At 34.7% G+C, this 14428-nt stretch overlaps 1 non-coding gene across 1 annotated transcript; it reads left to right on the top strand.

Moving 5' to 3' along the window:
• The first annotated feature begins 778 nt into the window (after positions 1–778).
• Positions 779–852, top strand: TRNAN-AUU (transfer RNA asparagine (anticodon AUU)). Its single transcript has one exon. It is a non-coding gene; the product is annotated as a tRNA-Asn (tRNA).
• The last annotated feature ends 13576 nt before the right edge of the window (positions 853–14428 follow it).

Below are 14428 nucleotides of genomic sequence, written 5' to 3'. Positions count from 1 at the left end.
TTTCACCTATTACTAAATTAAACTTGCTTCATTGGAAAGGCAGCAAGATGCATCCTCATTTCAATGTCTACTGAAATAATACAGGTTGACACCAGGAAACATTAACGCCACTGCATCCTTGCTGCTTTCTCATGTGGAAGTCTGTTTAATGTGAAAACAAGGTGATATCTAATTAGCACACAGGTAAGAAATTACGAAAATCTTTATTTAAGGGTGAAGATGTTTCTCACAAAATTGTTGCCCCAATGCATCATTGAAATTCAAGCTGGAAAGATGATTTTAATATATCACTTGTACATTTTGTATTGCTCTTCTGGTGACAATGTAGTTTTTTTTGTCAATTACCATTTTAATAATAGGGTAAAGAAAATTAAGTGGATTTTTGAAAGAAAACTATACTGTCAATATACTATTAAAACAAATTAAAATGGTAAAAGTTATTGTACTTTAAGTAAAAATAAAAGAGCAAAAATATCAATCCCAGTTTTGATTACTTAAATTAACAAAAAAAATGCATATAGCAAAGGATAGTTTCAATCTGCCTACCTCTGGGTTATGGGTCCAGCATGCTTCCATTGCAGTACTCTGCTGCACATGTAAGTGCAAGAGATCCTGAAGCACTCACTCATCATGGGAAAGTACCAATGTGTTTATTCGTTGGTTGATGGAAGAAACATCTTACAAAAACTCTCCAGATTATTGATTTTTTAATGTTTTTCTAGGAAACGTTCTAGATGTATGCTTATTAGCCTTTGTCAGTATGTACTTTTTGCAAAGTGTCTCTGTGGCGCAATCGGTTAGTGTGTTTGGCTATTAACCAAAAGGTTGGTGGTTCAATCCCACCCAGGGACGTAATTAACCTTGTGATCAGATTTTGGTGATCTTTAAGTAGACAAGTCAAAATTTCAAACCCCCTGTTATGGTGTAGGGTACCTGGCCTTCTCTGATGTAATCAGAGTTAGATTTGATTCAGTGATTTTATAAAAACAGCTATGAAGCACAATTTAGCAGTGGGTTGCAGAGAAAAAAAATATGCTGGCAGAAAAATCCAATTGAGTGATTAAACAGCTCTTTATTTTCTGGCTTTATTTTTATGCTAACAAATTTGTTCTCTGAAAAGTGTCCACAAAGCCAAGTCTCTGATTAACACCTTTGTAAGGATTTTTTTTCACCTATTACTAAATTAAACTTGCTTCATTGGAAAGGCAGCAAGATGCATCCTCATTTCAATGTCTACTGAAATAATACAAGTTGACACCAGGAAACATTAACGCCACTGCATCCTTGCTGCTTTCTCATGTGGAAGTCTGTTTAATGTGAAAACAAGGTGATATATAATTAGCACACAGGTAAGGAATTAAGAAAATCTTTATTTAAGGGTGAAGATGTTTCTCACAAAATTGTTGACCCAATGCATCATTGAAATTCAAGCTGGAAAGATGATTTTAATATATCACTTGTACATTTTGTATTGCTCTTCTGGTGACAATGTAGTTTGTTTTTGTCAATTACCATTTTAATAATAGGGTAAAGAAAATGAAGTGGATTTATGAAAGAAAACAATACTGTCAATATACTATTAAAACAAATTAAAATGGTAAAAGTTATTGTACTTTAAGTAAAAATAAAAGAGACAAAATATCAATCCCAGTTTTGGATTACTTTAATTAACAAAAAAAAAATGCATATAGCAGAGGATAGTTTCAATCTGCCTACCTCTGGGTTATGGGCCCAGCATGCTTCCATTGCTGTACTCTGCTGAACATGTAAGTTCAAGAGATCCTGAAGCACTCACTCATCATGGGAAAGTACCAATGTGTTTCTTCGTTGGTTGATGGAAGAAACATCTTACAAAAACTCTCCAGATTATTGACTTTTTAAAGTTTTTCTAGGAAACGTTTTAGTTAAATGCTTATTAGCCTTTGTCAGTATGGACTTTTGCCAAGTGTCTCTGTGGCGCAATCAGTTAGTATGTACGGCTATTAACCAAAGGGTTGGTGGTTCAATCCCACCCTGGGACCTAATTGACCTTGTTATCAGATTTTGGTGATCTTTAAGTAGACAAGTCAAAATTTCAAACCCCCTGTTATGGTGTAGGGTACCTGGCCTTCTCTGATGTAATCAGAGTTAGATTTGATTCAGTGATTTTATAAAAACAGCTAGGAAGCACAATTTAGCAGTGGGTTGCAGAGAAAAAAAATATGCTGGCAGAAAAATCCAATTGAGTGATTAAACAGCTCTTTATTTTCTGGCTTTATTTTTATGCTAACAAATTTGTTCTCTGAAAAGTGTCCACAAAGCCAAGTCTCTGATTAACACCTTTGTAAGGATGGTTTTTCACCTATTACTAAATTAAACTTGCTTCATTGGAAAGGCAGCAAGATGCATCCTCATTTCAATGTCTACTGAAATAATACAGGTTGACACCAGGAAACATTAACGCCACTGCATCCTTGCTGCTTTCTCATGTGGAAGTCTGTTTAATGTGAAAACAAGGTGATATCTAATTAGCACACAGGTAAGGAATTAACAAAATCTTTATTTAAGGGTGAAGATGTTTCTCACAAAATCGTTGCCCCAATGCATCATTGAAATTCAAGCTGGAAAGATGATTTTAATATATCACTTGTACATTTTGTATTGCTCTTCTGGTGACAATGTAGTTTGTTTTTGTCAATTACCATTTTAATAATAGGGTAAAGAAAATTAAGTGGATTTTTGAAAGAAAACAATACTGTCAATATACTATTAAAACAAATTAAAATGGTAAAAGTTATTGTACTTTAAGTAAAAATAAAAGAGCCAAAATATCAATCCCAGTTTTGGATTACTTTAATTAACAAACAAAAAAATGCATATAGCAGAGGATAGTTTCAATCTGCCTACCTCTGGGTTATGGGCCCAGCATGCTTCCATTGCTGTACTCTGCTGCACATGTAAGTGCAAGAGATCCTGAAGCACTCACTCATCATGGGAAAGTACCAATGTGTTTCTTCGTTGGTTGATGGAAGAAACATCTTACAAAAACTCTCCAGATTATTGACTTTTTTAAGTTTTTCTAGGAAACGTTTTAGATGAATGCTTATTAGCATTTGTCAGTATGTACTTTTGCAAAGTGTCTCTGTGGCGCAATCAGTTAGTGTGTACGGCTATTAACCAAAAGGTTGGTGGTTCAATCCCACCCAGGGACGTAATTGACCTTGTTATCAGATTTTGGTGATCTTTAAGTAGACAAGTCAAATTTCATACCCCCTGTTATGGTGTAGGGTACCTGGCCTTCTCTGATGTAATCAGAGTTAGATTTGATTCAGTGATTTTATAAAAACATCTAGGAAGCACAATTTAGCAGTGGGTTGCAGAGAAAAAGAAATATGCTGGCAAAAAAATCAAATTGCGTGATTAAACAGCTCTTCATTTTCTGGCTTTATTTTTATGCTAACAAATTTGTTCTCTGAAAAGTGTCCACAAAGCCAAGTCTCTGATTAATACCTTTGTAAGGATGGTTTTTCACCTATTACTAAATTAAACTTGCTTCATTGGAAAGGCAGCAAGATGCATCCTCATTTCAATGTCTACTGAAATAATACAGGTTGACACCAGGAAACATTAACGCCACTGCATCCTTGCTGCTTTCTCATGTGGAAGTCTGTTTAATGTGAAAACAAGGTGATATCTAATTAGCACACAGGTAAGGAATTAAGAAAATCTTTATTTAAGGGTGAAGATGTTTCTCACAAAATCGTTGCCCCAATGCATCATTGAAATTCAAGCTGGAAAGATGATTTTAATATATCACTTGTACATTTTGTATTGCTCTTCTGGTGACAATGTAGTTTGTTTTTGTCAATTACCATTTTAATAATAGGGTAAAGAAAATGAAGTGGATTTTTGAAAGAAAACAATACTGTCAATATACTATTAAAACAAATTAAAATGGTAAAAGTTATTGTACTTTAAGTAAAAATAAAAGAGACAAAATATCAATCCCAGTTTTGGATTACTTTAATTAACAAACAAAAAAATGCATATAGCAGAGGATAGTTTCAATCTGCCTACCTCTGGGTTATGGGCCCAGCATGCTTCCAGTGCTGTACTCTGCTGCACATGTAAGTGCAAGAGATCCTGAAGCACTCACTCATCATGGGAAAGTACCAATGTGTTTCTTCGTTGGTTGATAGAAGAAACATCTTACAAAAACTCTCCAGATTATTGACTTTTTTAAGTTTTTCTAGGAAACGTTTTAGATGAATGCTTATTAGCATTTGTCAGTATGTACTTTTGCAAAGTGTCTCTGTGGCGCAATCAGTTAGTGTGTACGGCTATTAACCAAAAGGTTGGTGGTTCAATCCCACCCAGGGACGTAATTGACCTTGTTATCAGATTTTGGTGATCTTTAAGTAGACAAGTCAAATTTCATACCCCCTGTTATGGTGTAGGGTACCTGGCCTTCTCTGATGTAATCAGAGTTAGATTTGATTCAGTGATTTTATAAAAACATCTAGGAAGCACAATTTAGCAGTGGGTTGCAGAGAAAAAGAAATATGCTGGCAAAAAAACCAAATTGCGTGATTAAACAGCTCTTCATTTTCTAGCTTTATTTTTATGCTAACAAATTTGTTCTCTGAAAAGTGTCCACAAAGCCAAGTCTCTGATTAACACCTTTGTAGGGATGGTTTTTCACCTATTACTAAATTAAACTTGCTTCATTGGAAAGGCAGCAAGATGTATCCTCATTTCAATGTCTACTGAAATAATACAGGTTGACACCAGGAAACATTAACGCCACTGCATCCTTGCTGCTTTCTCATGTGGAAGTCTGTTTAATGTGAAAACAAGGTGATATCTAATTAGCACACAGGTAAGGAATTAAGAAAATCTTTATTTAAGGGTGAAGATGTTTCTCACAAAATCGTTGCCCCAATGCATCATTGAAATTCAAGCTGGAAAGATGATTTTAATATATCACTTGTACATTTTGTATTGCTCTTCTGGTGACAATGTAGTTTGTTTTTGTCAATTACCATTTTAATAATAGGGTAAAGAAAATGAAGTGGATTTTTGAAAGAAAACAATACTGTCAATATACTATTAAAACAAATTAAAATGGTAAAAGTTATTGTACTTTAAGTAAAAATAAAAGAGCCAAAATATCAATCCCAGTTTTGGATTACTTTAATTAACAAACAAAAAAATGCATATAGCAGAGGATAGTTTCAATCTGCCTACCTCTGGGTTATGGGCCCAGCATGCTTCCATTGCTGTACTCTGCTGCACATGTAAGTGCAAGAGATCCTGAAGCACTCACTCATCATGGGAAAGTACCAATGTGTTTCTTCGTTGGTTGATGGAAGAAACATCTTACAAAAACTCTCCAGATTATTGACTTTTTTAAGTTTTTCTAGGAAACGTTTTAGATGAATGCTTATTAGCATTTGTCAGTATGTACTTTTGCAAAGTGTCTCTGTGGCGCAATCAGTTAGTTTGTACGGCTATTAACCAAAAGGTTGGTGGTTCAATCCCACCCAGGGACGTAATTGACCTTGTTATCAGATTTTGGTGATCTTTAAGTAGACAAGTCAAATTTCATACCCCCTGTTATGGTGTAGGGTACCTGGCCTTCTCTGATGTAATCAGAGTTAGATTTGATTCAGTGATTTTATAAAAACATCTAGGAAGCACAATTTAGCAGTGGGTTGCAGAGAAAAAGAAATATGCTGGCAAAAAAATCAAATTGCGTGATTAAACAGCTCTTCATTTTCTGGCTTTATTTTTATGCTAACAAATTTGTTCTCTGAAAAGTGTCCACAAAGCCAAGTCTCTGATTAACACCTTTGTAAGGATGGTTTTTCACCTATTACTAAATTAAACTTGCTTCATTGGAAAGGCAGCAAGATGCATCCTCATTTCAATGTCTACTGAAATAATACAGGTTGACACCAGGAAACATTAACGCCACTGCATCCTTGCTGCTTTCTCATGTGGAAGTCTGTTTAATGTGAAAACAAGGTGATATCTAATTAGCACACAGGTAAGGAATTAAGAAAATCTTTATTTAAGGGTGAAGATGTTTCTCACAAAATCGTTGCCCCAATGCATCAGTGAAATTCAAGCTGGAAAGATGATTTTAATATATCACTTGTACATTTTGTATTGCTCTTCTGGTGACAATGTAGTTTGTTTTTGTCAATTACCATTTTAATAATAGGGTAAAGAAAATGAAGTGGATTTTTGAAAGAAAACAATACTGTCAATATACTATTAAAACAAATTAAAATGGTAAAAGTTATTGTACTTTAAGTAAAAATAAAAGAGACAAAATATCAATCCCAGTTTTGGATTACTTTAATTAACAAACAAAAAAATGCATATAGCAGAGGATAGTTTCAATCTGCCTACCTCTGGGTTATGGGCCCAGCATGCTTCCATTGCTGTACTCTGCTGCACATGTAAGTGCAAGAGATCCTGAAGCACTCACTCATCATGGGAAAGTACCAATGTGTTTCTTCGTTGGTTGATAGAAGAAACATCTTACAAAAACTCTCCAGATTATTGACTTTTTTAAGTTTTTCTAGGAAACGTTTTAGATGAATGCTTATTAGCATTTGTCAGTATGTACTTTTTGCAAAGTGTCTCTGTGGCGCAATCAGTTAGTGTGTACGGCTATTAACCAAAAGGTTGGTGGTTCAATCCCACCCAGGGACGTAATTGACATTGTTATCAGATTTTGGTGATCTTTAAGTAGACAAGTCAAATTTCATACCCCCTGTTATGGTGTAGGGTACCTGGCCTTCTCTGATGTAATCAGAGTTAGATTTGATTCAGTGATTTTATAAAAACATCTAGGAAGCACAATTTAGCAGTGGGTTGCAGAGAAAAAGAAATATGCTGGCAAAAAAACCAAATTGCGTGATTAAACAGCTCTTCATTTTCTAGCTTTATTTTTATGCTAACAAATTTGTTCTCTGAAAAGTGTCCACAAAGCCAAGTCTCTGATTAACACCTTTGTAGGGATGGTTTTTCACCTATTACTAAATTAAACTTGCTTCATTGGAAAGGCAGCAAGATGTATCCTCATTTCAATGTCTACTGAAATAATACAGGTTGACACCAGGAAACATTAACGCCACTGCATCCTTGCTGCTTTCTCATGTGGAAGTCTGTTTAATGTGAAAACAAGGTGATATCTAATTAGCACACAGGTAAGGAATTAAGAAAATCTTTATTTAAGGGTGAAGATGTTTCTCACAAAATCGTTGCCCCAATGCATCATTGAAATTCAAGCTGGAAAGATGATTTTAATATATCACTTGTACATTTTGTATTGCTCTTCTGGTGACAATGTAGTTTGTTTTTGTCAATTACCATTTTAATAATAGGGTAAAGAAAATGAAGTGGATTTTTGAAAGAAAACAATACTGTCAATATACTATTAAAACAAATTAAAATGGTAAAAGTTATTGTACTTTAAGTAAAAATAAAAGAGCCAAAATATCAATCCCAGTTTTGGATTACTTTAATTAACAAACAAAAAAATGCATATAGCAGAGGATAGTTTCAATCTGCCTACCTCTGGGTTATGGGCCCAGCATGCTTCCATTGCTGTACTCTGCTGCACATGTAAGTGCAAGAGATCCTGAAGCACTCACTCATCATGGGAAAGTACCAATGTGTTTCTTCGTTGGTTGATGGAAGAAACATCTTACAAAAACTCTCCAGATTATTGACTTTTTTAAGTTTTTCTAGGAAACGTTTTAGATGAATGCTTATTAGCATTTGTCAGTATGTACTTTTGCAAAGTGTCTCTGTGGCGCAATCAGTTAGTTTGTACGGCTATTAACCAAAAGGTTGGTGGTTCAATCCCACCCAGGGACGTAATTGACCTTGTTATCAGATTTTGGTGATCTTTAAGTAGACAAGTCAAATTTCATACCCCCTGTTATGGTGTAGGGTACCTGGCCTTCTCTGATGTAATCAGAGTTAGATTTGATTCAGTGATTTTATAAAAACATCTAGGAAGCACAATTTAGCAGTGGGTTGCAGAGAAAAAGAAATATGCTGGCAAAAAAATCAAATTGCGTGATTAAACAGCTCTTCATTTTCTGGCTTTATTTTTATGCTAACAAATTTGTTCTCTGAAAAGTGTCCACAAAGCCAAGTCTCTGATTAACACCTTTGTAAGGATGGTTTTTCACCTATTACTAAATTAAACTTGCTTCATTGGAAAGGCAGCAAGATGCATCCTCATTTCAATGTCTACTGAAATAATACAGGTTGACACCAGGAAACATTAACGCCACTGCATCCTTGCTGCTTTCTCATGTGGAAGTCTGTTTAATGTGAAAACAAGGTGATATCTAATTAGCACACAGGTAAGGAATTAAGAAAATCTTTATTTAAGGGTGAAGATGTTTCTCACAAAATCGTTGCCCCAATGCATCAGTGAAATTCAAGCTGGAAAGATGATTTTAATATATCACTTGTACATTTTGTATTGCTCTTCTGGTGACAATGTAGTTTGTTTTTGTCAATTACCATTTTAATAATAGGGTAAAGAAAATGAAGTGGATTTTTGAAAGAAAACAATACTGTCAATATACTATTAAAACAAATTAAAATGGTAAAAGTTATTGTACTTTAAGTAAAAATAAAAGAGACAAAATATCAATCCCAGTTTTGGATTACTTTAATTAACAAACAAAAAAATGCATATAGCAGAGGATAGTTTCAATCTGCCTACCTCTGGGTTATGGGCCCAGCATGCTTCCATTGCTGTACTCTGCTGCACATGTAAGTGCAAGAGATCCTGAAGCACTCACTCATCATGGGAAAGTACCAATGTGTTTCTTCGTTGGTTGATAGAAGAAACATCTTACAAAAACTCTCCAGATTATTGACTTTTTTAAGTTTTTCTAGGAAACGTTTTAGATGAATGCTTATTAGCATTTGTCAGTATGTACTTTTTGCAAAGTGTCTCTGTGGCGCAATCAGTTAGTGTGTACGGCTATTAACCAAAAGGTTGGTGGTTCAATCCCACCCAGGGACGTAATTGACATTGTTATCAGATTTTGGTGATCTTTAAGTAGACAAGTCAAATTTCATACCCCCTGTTATGGTGTAGGGTACCTGGCCTTCTCTGATGTAATCAGAGTTAGATTTGATTCAGTGATTTTATAAAAACATCTAGGAAGCACAATTTAGCAGTGGGTTGCAGAGAAAAAGAAATATGCTGGCAAAAAAACCAAATTGCGTGATTAAACAGCTCTTCATTTTCTAGCTTTATTTTTATGCTAACAAATTTGTTCTCTGAAAAGTGTCCACAAAGCCAAGTCTCTGATTAACACCTTTGTAGGGATGGTTTTTCACCTATTACTAAATTAAACTTGCTTCATTGGAAAGGCAGCAAGATGTATCCTCATTTCAATGTCTACTGAAATAATACAGGTTGACACCAGGAAACATTAACGCCACTGCATCCTTGCTGCTTTCTCATGTGGAAGTCTGTTTAATGTGAAAACAAGGTGATATCTAATTAGCACACAGGTAAGGAATTAAGAAAATCTTTATTTAAGGGTGAAGATGTTTCTCACAAAATCGTTGCCCCAATGCATCATTGAAATTCAAGCTGGAAAGATGATTTTAATATATCACTTGTACATTTTGTATTGCTCTTCTGGTGACAATGTAGTTTGTTTTTGTCAATTACCATTTTAATAATAGGGTAAAGAAAATTAAGTGGATTTTTGAAAGAAAACAATACTGTCAATATACTATTAAAACAAATTAAAATGGTAAAAGTTATTGTACTTTAAGTAAAAATAAAAGAGCCAAAATATCAATCCCAGTTTTGGATTACTTTAATTAACAAACAAAAAAATGCATATAGCAGAGGATAGTTTCAATCTGCCTACCTCTGGGTTATGGGCCCAGCATGCTTCCATTGCTGTACTCTGCTGCACATGTAAGTGCAAGAGATCCTGAAGCACTCACTCATCATGGGAAAGTACCAATGTGTTTCTTCGTTGGTTGATGGAAGAAACATCTTACAAAAACTCTCCAGATTATTGACTTTTTTAAGTTTTTCTAGAAACGTTTTAGATGAATGCTTATTAGCATTTGTCAGTATGTACTTTTGCAAAGTGTCTCTGTGGCGCAATCAGTTAGTGTGTACGGCTATTAACCAAAAGGTTGGTGGTTCAATCCCACCCAGGGACGTAATTGACCTTGTTATCAGATTTTGGTGATCTTTAAGTAGACAAGTCAAATTTCATACCCCCTGTTATGGTGTAGGGTACCTGGCCTTCTCTGATGTAATCAGAGTTAGATTTGATTCAGTGATTTTATAAAAACATCTAGGAAGCACAATTTAGCAGTGGGTTGCAGAGAAAAAGAAATATGCTGGCAAAAAAATCAAATTGCGTGATTAAACAGCTCTTCATTTTCTGGCTTTATTTTTATGCTAACAAATTTGTTCTCTGAAAAGTGTCCACAAAGCCAAGCCTCTGATTAACACCTTTGTAAGGATGGTTTTTCACCTATTACTAAATTAAACTTGCTTCATTGGAAAGGCAGCAAGATGCATCCTCATTTCAATGTCTACTGAAATAATACAGGTTGACACCAGGAAACATTAACGCCACTGCATCCTTGCTGCTTTCTCATGTGGAAGTCTGTTTAATGTGAAAACAAGGTGATATCTAATTAGCACACAGGTAAGGAATTAAGAAAATCTTTATTTAAGGGTGAAGATGTTTCTCACAAAATCGTTGCCCCAATGCATCATTGAAATTCAAGCTGGAAAGATGATTTTAATATATCACTTGTACATTTTGTATTGCTCTTCTGGTGACAATGTAGTTTGTTTTTGTCAATTACCATTTTAATAATAGGGTAAAGAAAATGAAGTGGATTTTTGAAAGAAAACAATACTGTCAATATACTATTAAAACAAATTAAAATGGTAAAAGTTATTGTACTTTAAGTAAAAATAAAAGAGACAAAATATCAATCCCAGTTTTGGATTACTTTAATTAACAAACAAAAAAATGCATATAGCAGAGGATAGTTTCAATCTGCCTACCTCTGGGTTATGGGCCCAGCATGCTTCCATTGCTGTACTCTGCTGCACATGTAAGTGCAAGAGATCCTGAAGCACTCACTCATCATGGGAAAGTACCAATGTGTTTCTTCGTTGGTTGATAGAAGAAACATCTTACAAAAACTCTCCAGATTATTGACTTTTTTAAGTTTTTCTAGGAAACGTTTTAGATGAATGCTTATTAGCATTTGTCAGTATGTACTTTTTGCAAAGTGTCTCTGTGGCGCAATCAGTTAGTGTGTACGGCTATTAACCAAAAGGTTGGTGGTTCAATCCCACCCAGGGACGTAATTGACATTGTTATCAGATTTTGGTGATCTTTAAGTAGACAAGTCAAATTTCATACCCCCTGTTATGGTGTAGGGTACCTGGCCTTCTCTGATGTAATCAGAGTTAGATTTGATTCAGTGATTTTATAAAAACATCTAGGAAGCACAATTTAGCAGTGGGTTGCAGAGAAAAAGAAATATGCTGGCAAAAAAATCAAATTGCGTGATTAAACAGCTCTTCATTTTCTGGCTTTATTTTTATGCTAACAAATTTGTTCTCTGAAAAGTGTCCACAAAGCCAAGTCTCTGATTAACACCTTTGTAAGGATGGTTTTTCACCTATTACTAAATTAAACTTGCTTCATTGGAAAGGCAGCAAGATGCATCCTCATTTCAATGTCTACTGAAATAATACAGGTTGACACCAGGAAACATTAACGCCACTGCATCCTTGCTGCTTTCTCATGTGGAAGTCTGTTTAATGTGAAAACAAGGTGATATCTAATTAGCACACAGGTAAGGAATTAAGAAAATCTTTATTTAAGGGTGAAGATGTTTCTCACAAAATCGTTGCCCCAATGCATCATTGAAATTCAAGCTGGAAAGATGATTTTAATATATCACTTGTACATTTTGTATTGCTCTTCTGGTGACAATGTAGTTTGTTTTTGTCAATTACCATTTTAATAATAGGGTAAAGAAAATGAAGTGGATTTTTGAAAGAAAACAATACTGTCAATATACTATTAAAACAAATTAAAATGGTAAAAGTTATTGTACTTTAAGTAAAAATAAAAGAGACAAAATATCAATCCCAGTTTTGGATTACTTTAATTAACAAACAAAAAAATGCATATAGCAGAGGATAGTTTCAATCTGCCTACCTCTGGGTTATGGGCCCAGCATGCTTCCATTGCTGTACTCTGCTGCACATGTAAGTGCAAGAGATCCTGAAGCACTCACTCATCATGGGAAAGTACCAATGTGTTTCTTCGTTGGTTGATAGAAGAAACATCTTACAAAAACTCTCCAGATTATTGACTTTTTTAAGTTTTTCTAGGAAACGTTTTAGATGAATGCTTATTAGCATTTGTCAGTATGTACTTTTTGCAAAGTGTCTCTGTGGCGCAATCAGTTAGTGTGTACGGCTATTAACCAAAAGGTTGGTGGTTCAATCCCACCCAGGGACGTAATTGACATTGTTATCAGATTTTGGTGATCTTTAAGTAGACAAGTCAAATTTCATACCCCCTGTTATGGTGTAGGGTACCTGGCCTTCTCTGATGTAATCAGAGTTAGATTTGATTCAGTGATTTTATAAAAACATCTAGGAAGCACAATTTAGCAGTGGGTTGCAGAGAAAAAGAAATATGCTGGCAAAAAAACCAAATTGCGTGATTAAACAGCTCTTCATTTTCTAGCTTTATTTTTATGCTAACAAATTTGTTCTCTGAAAAGTGTCCACAAAGCCAAGTCTCTGATTAACACCTTTGTAGGGATGGTTTTTCACCTATTACTAAATTAAACTTGCTTCATTGGAAAGGCAGCAAGATGTATCCTCATTTCAATGTCTACTGAAATAATACAGGTTGACACCAGGAAACATTAACGCCACTGCATCCTTGCTGCTTTCTCATGTGGAAGTCTGTTTAATGTGAAAACAAGGTGATATCTAATTAGCACACAGGTAAGGAATTAAGAAAATCTTTATTTAAGGGTGAAGATGTTTCTCACAAAATCGTTGCCCCAATGCATCATTGAAATTCAAGCTGGAAAGATGATTTTAATATATCACTTGTACATTTTGTATTGCTCTTCTGGTGACAATGTAGTTTGTTTTTGTCAATTACCATTTTAATAATAGGGTAAAGAAAATTAAGTGGATTTTTGAAAGAAAACAATACTGTTAATATACTATTAAAACAAATTAAAATGGTAAAAGTTATTGTACTTTAAGTAAAAATAAAAGAGCCAAAATATCAATCCCAGTTTTGGATTACTTTAATTAACAAACAAAAAAATGCATATAGCAGAGGATAGTTTCAATCTGCCTACCTCTGGGTTATGGGCCCAGCATGCTTCCATTGCTGTACTCTGCTGCACATGTAAGTGCAAGAGATCCTGAAGCACTCACTCATCATGGGAAAGTACCAATGTGTTTCTTCGTTGGTTGATGGAAGAAACATCTTACAAAAACTCTCCAGATTATTGACTTTTTTAAGTTTTTCTAGGAAACGTTTTAGATGAATGCTTATTAGCATTTGTCAGTATGTACTTTTGCAAAGTGTCTCTGTGGCGCAATCAGTTAGTGTGTACGGCTATTAACCAAAAGGTTTGTGGTTCAATCCCACCCAGGGACGTAATTGACCTTGTTATCAGATTTTGGTGATCTTTAAGTAGACAAGTCAAATTTCATACCCCCTGTTATGGTGTAGGGTACCTGGCCTTCTCTGATGTAATCAGAGTTAGATTTGATTCAGTGATTTTATAAAAACATCTAGGAAGCACAATTTAGCAGTGGGTTGCAGAGAAAAAGAAATATGCTGGCAAAAAAATCAAATTGCGTGATTAAACAGCTCTTCATTTTCTGGCTTTATTTTTATGCTAACAAATTTGTTCTCTGAAAAGTGTCCACAAAGCCAAGTCTCTGATTAACACCTTTGTAAGGATGGTTTTTCACCTATTACTAAATTAAACTTGCTTCATTGGAAAGGCAGCAAGATGCATCCTCATTTCAATGTCTACTGAAATAATACAGGTTGACACCAGGAAACATTAACGCCACTGCATCCTTGCTGCTTTCTCATGTGGAAGTCTGTTTAATGTGAAAACAAGGTGATATCTAATTAGCACACAGGTAAGGAATTAAGAAAATCTTTATTTAAGGGTGAAGATGTTTCTCACAAAATCGTTGCCCCAATGCATCATTGAAATTCAAGCTGGAAAGATGATTTTAATATATCACTTGTACATTTTGTATTGCTCTTCTGGTGACAATGTAGTTTGTTTTTGTCAATTACCATTTTAATAATAGGGTAAAGAAAATGAAGTGGATTTTTGAAAG

Source organism: Pseudophryne corroboree (genome assembly GCF_028390025.1).
Source record: "Pseudophryne corroboree isolate aPseCor3 chromosome 11 unlocalized genomic scaffold, aPseCor3.hap2 SUPER_11_unloc_2, whole genome shotgun sequence".
Lineage (NCBI taxonomy): Eukaryota > Metazoa > Chordata > Amphibia > Anura > Myobatrachidae > Pseudophryne > Pseudophryne corroboree.
Note: the sequence above shows the minus strand (reverse complement) of the source record. Positions and strands in the feature narration are given on the sequence as shown.